The sequence below is a fragment of the Cervus canadensis genome, chromosome 27 (genome assembly GCF_019320065.1).
Source record: "Cervus canadensis isolate Bull #8, Minnesota chromosome 27, ASM1932006v1, whole genome shotgun sequence".
Taxonomy (NCBI): Eukaryota; Metazoa; Chordata; class Mammalia; order Artiodactyla; family Cervidae; genus Cervus; species Cervus canadensis.
The window spans coordinates 49215059-49223403 of NC_057412.1; the positions used below are offsets into that span (position 1 = coordinate 49215059).

General features: G+C 38.9%; 1 non-coding gene across 1 annotated transcript; it reads left to right on the top strand.

The window, feature by feature from the left end:
• Nucleotides 1-5226: 5226 nt before the first annotated feature.
• Nucleotides 5227-5333, top strand: LOC122429010. The gene has a single exon (XR_006265881.1). It is a non-coding gene; the product is annotated as a U6 spliceosomal RNA (small nuclear RNA).
• The last annotated feature ends 3012 nt before the right edge of the window (nucleotides 5334-8345 follow it).

The following is an 8345-nucleotide window of genomic DNA, read 5'->3' on the forward strand; positions in this document are numbered from 1 at the left end:
GAAGCGTTTGGAGAGAGTACAATAACCAAAAGCTGACTGTCTGGGTGAAGGATCAGACATAAACATTAACAGGAAGGAAGAGCATCTGGCAACTGTGGCTGGGACACAAGCAACAGAAGCATAGGTAGGCTTTCCTCCCGCTGACCCTGAGGTGACCCTGGAAGCGGGGGGATCTCGCTGGCTTGCTGAGGAGCAGATCTGCCGCCTTTTACGGTAGCATAAATTTACTCTGTGCAAACAGAGAGAGAAGGAAGAATCTAGAAACTCCTTGGTCTAGACTCCTTCCATCTGGCAGATGCCTTACCAAGGTTAGGATTCAACACTTTCACTGCTGTGGCCCAGGTTCAGTCCCTGGCAAAAGACATTATGTTGGCCCAGTAGGCAGAAGAACAGTTTGTCCATTTCAAGGTTATAAGATAAAAGTAATACTACTGATCAGAAAACAGACTGAATATAAATAAGCCAATGATTTAACTCAAGGAAAATTACAACTCAAGCTAGAAAAAGAGCCATTGAATAAATTCAAAGAAACATGTGTGCTTAGTCACGCAGTTGTATACAAGTCTGCGACCCCATGGACTGCAACCCACCAGGCTCCCCTGCCATGGGCTTTTCCAGGCGAGAACACGAGAATGGCTCGCCATTTCCTCCTGGGTCTTCCTGACCCAGGGACTGAACCCATGTCTCCTACGTCTCCTGAACTGCAGGCAGACTTTTTACCCACAGAACCATCAGGGAACCATAGAGGAAGGAAAAAATAAAGATAATAACAGAAATTAAGGAAATAGACAACAAGACAGTAGGCAGAGAGTGATCAAAAGCAGAAATCAACTATAATGGACTTGGACATGAGCTGCCCAGATTCCCCTTCAATGAAAGAGGGTGTTGTCAGAAGACAGTCTCCAATGTCAGCCCCTGGAAGAATCCCTTAGCTGCAGGCAAATGCCCTTGCCCAAGGTCATACCCTTCCCTGAGCAGCCCACAACCCAGTAACTTAGCTAGGATATAGGGCAGAAACACCTGACCTAAGGTGGGCTAACTGACATTTTAGCACCACAACTGGTCCCAGAGGTTCTTCAGAGTCTGCTTCCTGAAGAACCCTACCTGGACATTGGTCTTTGGAAAGATTAATAACATGAATAAACCTCTAAAAAGACTGAATAAGAAAACAAAAGAAAAATCAAACAAAACATAGAATCTAACAGAAATCAACCAAAAGAGCAGGAAAAAACCCTACAGTGATAACTTTGAAAACCCACAGGAAACAAATTTCTGCAAAAATATGAAATAAGTAGCATAAAAATAGAAAACTTGAACAAACCATTAATGATTTAAGAAACTGAAATGATCATCACCTATTTCCCTCAATACAAATCATGCCTAGATGTTTTCACATGTGAATCACAAGCTTTCAACTACTAAACAATTCCCTTATTATACAAATTGTTTCAAAGACTAGAAAGAGATAATATTTCCAAATTCTGTAAATGAACCTATATAATCTACATTATTAAAAAATTGGTATGTAAAAAACACGATCAAGCTAATCACTCATGTAAAGCAAAAATTTCAAATAAAATTGAGCTATTTGAATCTAAGAATTTTTAAAAATGCATTGTAATATTAATTGGTCATAGCACATAATCAAAAGTTAAATATAAAAATAATTCTAATTAAAAAAATAAATTTTTAAAATGTTTTTAATCATGAGGCCATAATGGTACTCAAAAGGGAAAGAGGGAAAGAAAAATTCTTTACAGTAGAATGTCAGCTAAAAATTGAATAAAGACTGATAAGATTTTGCAACCTTCAGTGTAATTATTGATTCAGATATGCATGACTATTGGTTGCTAAAACACATTAAGGAAAGGTTTGTTGGGAAGAGGCAAGACAGTCACATAGTATCAAAGTATCACCTTAAAGAGTAGTTACAAATTCAAAATGAAATCTACATCTAGACCTTGGAGAAATCTGGTGGTCACTACTTTAATAAAGTGTTAATATTTTTAATGTAATGATGAGACAATCTGAATTGTGTACCTTCTCACATAATGCAGTATAAAGTCCTCAATCTCATGCATGAAGTATTCTTGCCAAAAATGTTTTATCTGAGTCCAATCAAGCTTCCAGGCTTAATTTCTAGTTTACAGAAAATATAGAAAATTAGTCAAAGAACACTATAAGGAGACAAACAAACCAGAACATGGCATACTGTACAAGAAAACTGACCTTTTCTCTTCAAAAAGTCAGTGTCATTAAAAACAAAAAGAAACACGAGATCTTTTTTCATTAAAAGGAACTAAAAAGATATAACAATCAAATAGAATGCCTAAGACTCTATTCAAGCCTAGATTTTTAAAAGAAAACTACAGAACATATTTTGAGGACAATTAAGCATATTTGAATATGAACTAGATGTTAGATTCTATTATGGAATGGCTGTTTATTTCTTAGGTTTCATAATGATAGCATGATTATGGAGAAGAATGTCCTTATTCTTAGAATATGTATTGAGGGGCCAAGAATGTGTCTGCTTAACTCTGTCTGGCAGGGTACCAACCAACAACAAACAGAAAATGAGGTTAATCAAATATGGCCAAAATGTTAACAAATGGTAAGTTATTTCTGTTCTTTCAACTTTTCTTTGGTGCAAATTTTTTTCAAATAAAACATACAAAATATAACAACAAAATGAATCATGATAAGCTAGCAGTATAAAAAATACAAGTGTGTTTCAACATTTGAAATTGATCAGTTTGGGGTTTTTGTTTTGTTTTTATCACACTAACTAAGGGGAAAAAGCAATTTCTTTCAGTAATGCTTTACAGTTTTCATGTACAAATCTTATGCCTTCCTAGTTTAGTATTTTATGTCATTTTTGATGCTATGGTAAATTGAATCATTTTAATTTCCTTTTCAGATCATCAATGCTAGTATAAAGCAATACAACTGACTTTTCTGTGTTGAGTCTTACACTCTACTTATCTAATTAGCTCTGATAGTTTTTGGTGGATGATTTAGAGTTTTCTATATGTAATATCATGTTATGTGTGTACAGACATAAATTCATTTCTGCCTTTCCAAGTAAGATAATGTTTTCGTTTTCTTACCTAACTTCTCTGGTTAGAACTTCCAGCACCATGTTGAACAGGAGTGGTAAAAAATGGGCGTTCTTGACTTGTTCCTGATTTTAGGAGGAAAACTTTCAGCTTTTCACCCCTGAGTATGAGATTAGCTGTGGGTTCTTCAAATGTGACCTTTACTACATTGAGGAAGCTCCATTCTAATCTTTGATTATTCAATGTTTTCATCATGAAACAGTGTTCTGTGCATGTGTGCATGTGAAGCCGCCTCAGTCTTGTCAGACTCTTTGCTACCCTATCGACTGCAGCCTGCCAGCCAGGTTTCTCTGTCCACAGGATTCTCTAGGCAAGAATACTGGAGTTGGTTGCCATGTGCTCCTCCAGGGAATCTTCCTAAATTTTGCTAAATGTTTTTTTTGCATCAGTTGAGATGTGGTTTTTTTTCTTCCTTCATTCTATTAATGGGTATATTATATTGATACTTCTCCAAAGAAGACATATAGATGGCCAAAAGGCACATGAAAAGATGTTCAACATCACTAATTATTAGAGAAATATCAATCAAAACTACAATGGGGTAACATCTCACAGTGGTCAGAATGCCCATCATCAAAGTCTATAAACAGGGAATTCCCTAGGGGTCCAGTAGTTAGAACTCAGTGAGTTCACTGCTGGGTGCCCAAGTTCGATTCCTAGTCAGAGAACTAAGACCCTGCAAGGCCAGCAGCCCAGTGGGGAAAAAAGTCTACAAATAATAAATGCTGGAGACAGTGTGGAGAAAAGGGAACCCCTTTACATCACTGGTGGAAACGTAAACTGGTACAACCACCACGGAGAACAGTATTCAGGTTGTTGAGAAAACTAAAAACAGAGTTGGCATATGGTCCAGCAATCCTATTTCTGAGCATATACCCAGAAAAGACAAAAACTAGTTGGAAAAAATACATACACCTCAATGTTCATAGTAGCAGTATTTACAATAGCCAAGATGTGGAAGCAATCCAAATGTCCATCAACAGATGAATGGATAAAGAATATGTGGTGTGTGTGCATTGGAATACACACCAATGGAATATTACTCAGCAATAAAAAATAATGAAATAATGGCATTTGCAGCAACATAGATGAATCTAGAGATTATCATACTAAATGAAATATATCACACAAAGGCAAATATTGTATCACTCATATGTGGAATCTAAAAAAAAAATGACACAAATGAACTTATTTACTAAACAGAAATAGAATCACAGAAGTAGAAAACAAATTTAAGGTTACTAAAGAGGAATAGGAAGGAGGAATAAACTGAGAATTTTGGATTAATAAGTACACACTACTATATATAAAACAGATAAACAAAGGCCTACTGTACAGCACAAAGAATATTTTATATCTTGTAATAACATATAATGAAAAATAATCTGAAAAAGTATACCTATGTATGTGTGTATGTATATGTATACCTGGGCTTCCCCGTGGCTCAGTGGTAAAAGAACCCACCTGCCAAGCAGGAGACCTGGGTTCAATCCCTGGGTTGGGAAGATTCCCTAGAGAAGGAAATGGCAACCCACTCCAGTATTCTTGCCTGGGAAATCCCATGGAAAGAGGAGCCTGGTGGGCTCTAGTCTCTGGGGTCACAAAAGAGTTGGACATGACTTAGCAACTAAACAACAACAAATCTGTATACCTATAACTGAACCACTTTGCTGCATACCTGAAATATTATACACCAACTATACTTTAAAAAAATAAAGTAGGTCCTTCTGCAAAACAGCTGACTAGACTCTTCAAAAAACACTGTAATTGGGAATTTACTGGCAATACAGTGGTTGGGACCCCACATTTTCACTGCTCCAGAGCAGTTCAATCCCTGGTAGGGGAACAAAGATTCTGCAAGTCACATAGTGAGGCCCCCCCACCCCAAAAGAATATAATGAAAATAATGGAGAAATTGATTCTGAAAAAAGATTTAATAACAATATAATGTGTAAACATTGGCTGGATTTTGCCTAGAAACATTTTGAACAAATGTCAAAATGAAATACTCTGGTTACTAGATATTATGGATGTGTATTATTTTCGTCAGGATGATAATGGTATTATGCTCATTTAACGACTATCTTTTTCTTAAGAACTACATGCAGTGCTCGCTTCCGCAGCACATATACTAAAATTGGAACGATACAGAGAAGATTAGCATGGCCCCTGCGCAAGGATGACACGCAAATTTGTGAAGCGTTCCATATAAAAAAAAAGAAAAGAAAGAACTACATGCAGACTTTCTTGGTAAAATATCATGATTTCTACAATGTTTAATAATTTAGTAAAAATTTGTATATGCTAAAATAATACATACAAAATATAGAAAAATATTAACACATTAAATTTAGGCGGAGGGAATATAGGTATTCACCAAATTGCTTTTTCAATTCTATGTATTCTAATGTTTTCATAATTAAGTGAAGTGAAATCCGATCAGTCGTCCAACTCTTTGTGACCCCATGGACAATACAGTCCATGGCATTCTCCAGGCCAGAATACTGGAATGGGTAGCCTTTCCCTTCTCCAGGGGATCTTCCAAACCCAGGGATTGAACCCAGGTCCCCCGCATTGCAGGCAGATTCACTACCAGCTGAGTCACAAGGGAAGCCCAAGGATACTGGAGTGGGTAGCCCATCCCTTCTCCAGTAGATCTTCCCAGCCCAGGAATCAAACCGGTGTCTCCTGCATTGCAGGAGGATTCTTTACCAACTGAGCTATCAGGGATGGAAAGGGAGATAATTAGGAACATACTATTCACTGTTTCATATACAGTTTCATAATGAAGGTCTGGAGAAGAAAGGGGAAATCTATGATTTCTCTCCCCTTAATGTATCACAGCCTTGTCCTGGCAAAGGGGCTTGCCCCATAAATGACTACAGGAAAAACAAAAGCAAAGAGATCATTTGCAGACAAAGGTCTGTACAGACAAAGCTATGGTTTTTCCAGTAGTTATGTAGGATGCGAGAGTTGGACCATAAAGAAGGTTGGGCTGAGCGCATAATTGATGCTTTCAAATTGTGGTGCTGGAAAAAACTCTTGCGAGTCCCTTGGACTGGAAGGCGATCAAACCAGTCAATCCTAAAGGAAATCAACTCTGACTATTCATTGGAAGAATTCATGCAAAACCTGACGCCAGGATACTTTCTTTGGCAACCTGATTTGAAGAGCCAACTCATTGGAGAAAACCCTGATGCTGGGAAAGGTTGAAGGCAAAAGGAGACGAGGACAGCAGAGGATGAGATGGTTAGATAGCATCATGGACTCAATGGACATGAATTTGAGCAAACTCCTGGACATAGTGAAGGGCAGGGAAGCCTGGCAGGATTCAGTCCATGGGGTTACAAAGAGCGGGCCACGACTTACCAACTGGACAACAACATGACTTCTCTTCAGGAAATATGCAAGTAAGAAAAAGAGTGAAGTGATATTTAAAGTACTTTTAAAAAAAATAGAATTTTGTGTTTGGCAAAATTATCCTTCAAAAGTGAAGGGGAAGTACTTTCTCAGACAAAAACGGAGGGACTTGGTCACCAGTAGATCTGTCTCCAAAGAACAGTCAGAAAATTTTCAGAGGAGGGTGCGGAAAGAATGGAAAGGCTGAAAAAAGTTTTCCGAAGGGTGGTGGCAAGAGGCTGCCATCACTGGACCTTGCCAAGTCCTGACGTCGCTCTTTCCCCGTCTCGAAGGCCACTAGCTGCCGCGCAACCCAGGAACCTGTGCGGCCCCGTCTGCGTGTGCTTCCGGGTTAATTCCGGCCGGAGCCGCAATGCGAGACGCGCGGGTTCCGGTAAGGTGGCTCACGCCTCCGGACCAAAGAGAGAGCGGACCCCGGCGCGCTCTCTGCCGGGGCCCCGCCCACTGACACATTTCAGCAGCAAGCCCCGCCCAGCCAGGGGCCTTTTGAAGGTGCTGAAAGAGCAACGTCTGCCAGAAAGCGAGCTCTGAGGGGATGCTTGGGGCTTGGGAGACTCTATAGAGGTCCCTAATCCAACTGGGGTTTCAGGGAGGATCGGAAGCTGAGTACTGAAAGAGTTATCTAGGCAAAGAGGAATGGGAAGAGCCTTCTGGGCAGAAATTGACGGAGAAAGGTAGAAAAAAAGCGGGGCTAGACTTGTAGGCAGAGGCGGATTTATAATGAAGCTAAATGAACCTGAAGTTTCAGAACCTATCATTTGCGCTACTTTCAAGGCTCGGTACCTAAGTTTTGCAGTATTTTTCTCAAAGAGGAACTCTCGAATTGTGTAAGGTTTAGACCTCCCCAAACGACTCCACATAGGGAGCCAATGGAAAAGAGGAACATGATCAGATAATTGTTTATAAGAATGATCATCTGATAGGCGATAGTTGGAGTAGGTAGGAGTAAGGTGGGGAGGTCAGATGAGAAAAGACAGTGGTCTGGGTTACTGCGGTGGCAGTGAAAAAGGAGAGAGGAGGATGGATTCCACATACAGTTGAGAGAGAGAAGTGCAGGACTTGTTGACTTACTGACCCCATCTATAAATAAAACAGTACCTACTATGCCAGCAGTTAGGAGCTGTGATCTTACCCTGCTTTTATTCTTTTGACTTCTTACCACCTGATAGGTATTTTATTTTCTTATAGTCTAAGTAATTTTCAAAAGGTTGAAAACAAATGTCTCAAAAAAGTATAAAATAAACACATGACAAAGAGTGTACTCATCATAATAAACTATTCATCCATTATTATCTTAAATAATGAGGGAACCAGTAATATGGTACATAAGACTTGTTCAAATGAGAATTTGTATCAAAGATTTAGATTATCAGCCAAAGGGAAGCTGAAATAAATTTGCTAATAGTTGCAAAAACACTAATATCCTATTAAGCAATAAACTGTAATGTCAGCAGCTATTTCTACTACCAGATGGAAATAACGCTACCTCTACTAACAAAATCCATTTGTATTACTAGGGATAGGAATTATTTATGTTGCTCTCAGACAAGAATTATTTCTATCAGTTTTCTGCCAAGTTGGCCTCTACTCCTACAAAGTTCTAAGACAGCTTATTCAACATAAGGTCAAAGATACACCCCAGGTGAAGAAGAAAATGGCAAACCACTTGAGTATTCTTGCCTGGAAAATTCCATGGACAGAGGAGCCTGGCATGCTACAATCCATGGGTCACAAAGAGTAGGACATGACTGAGTTTGCACACATGCATACCCCAGCATTGCAATGAAAGATACTCCTTTCATTGGG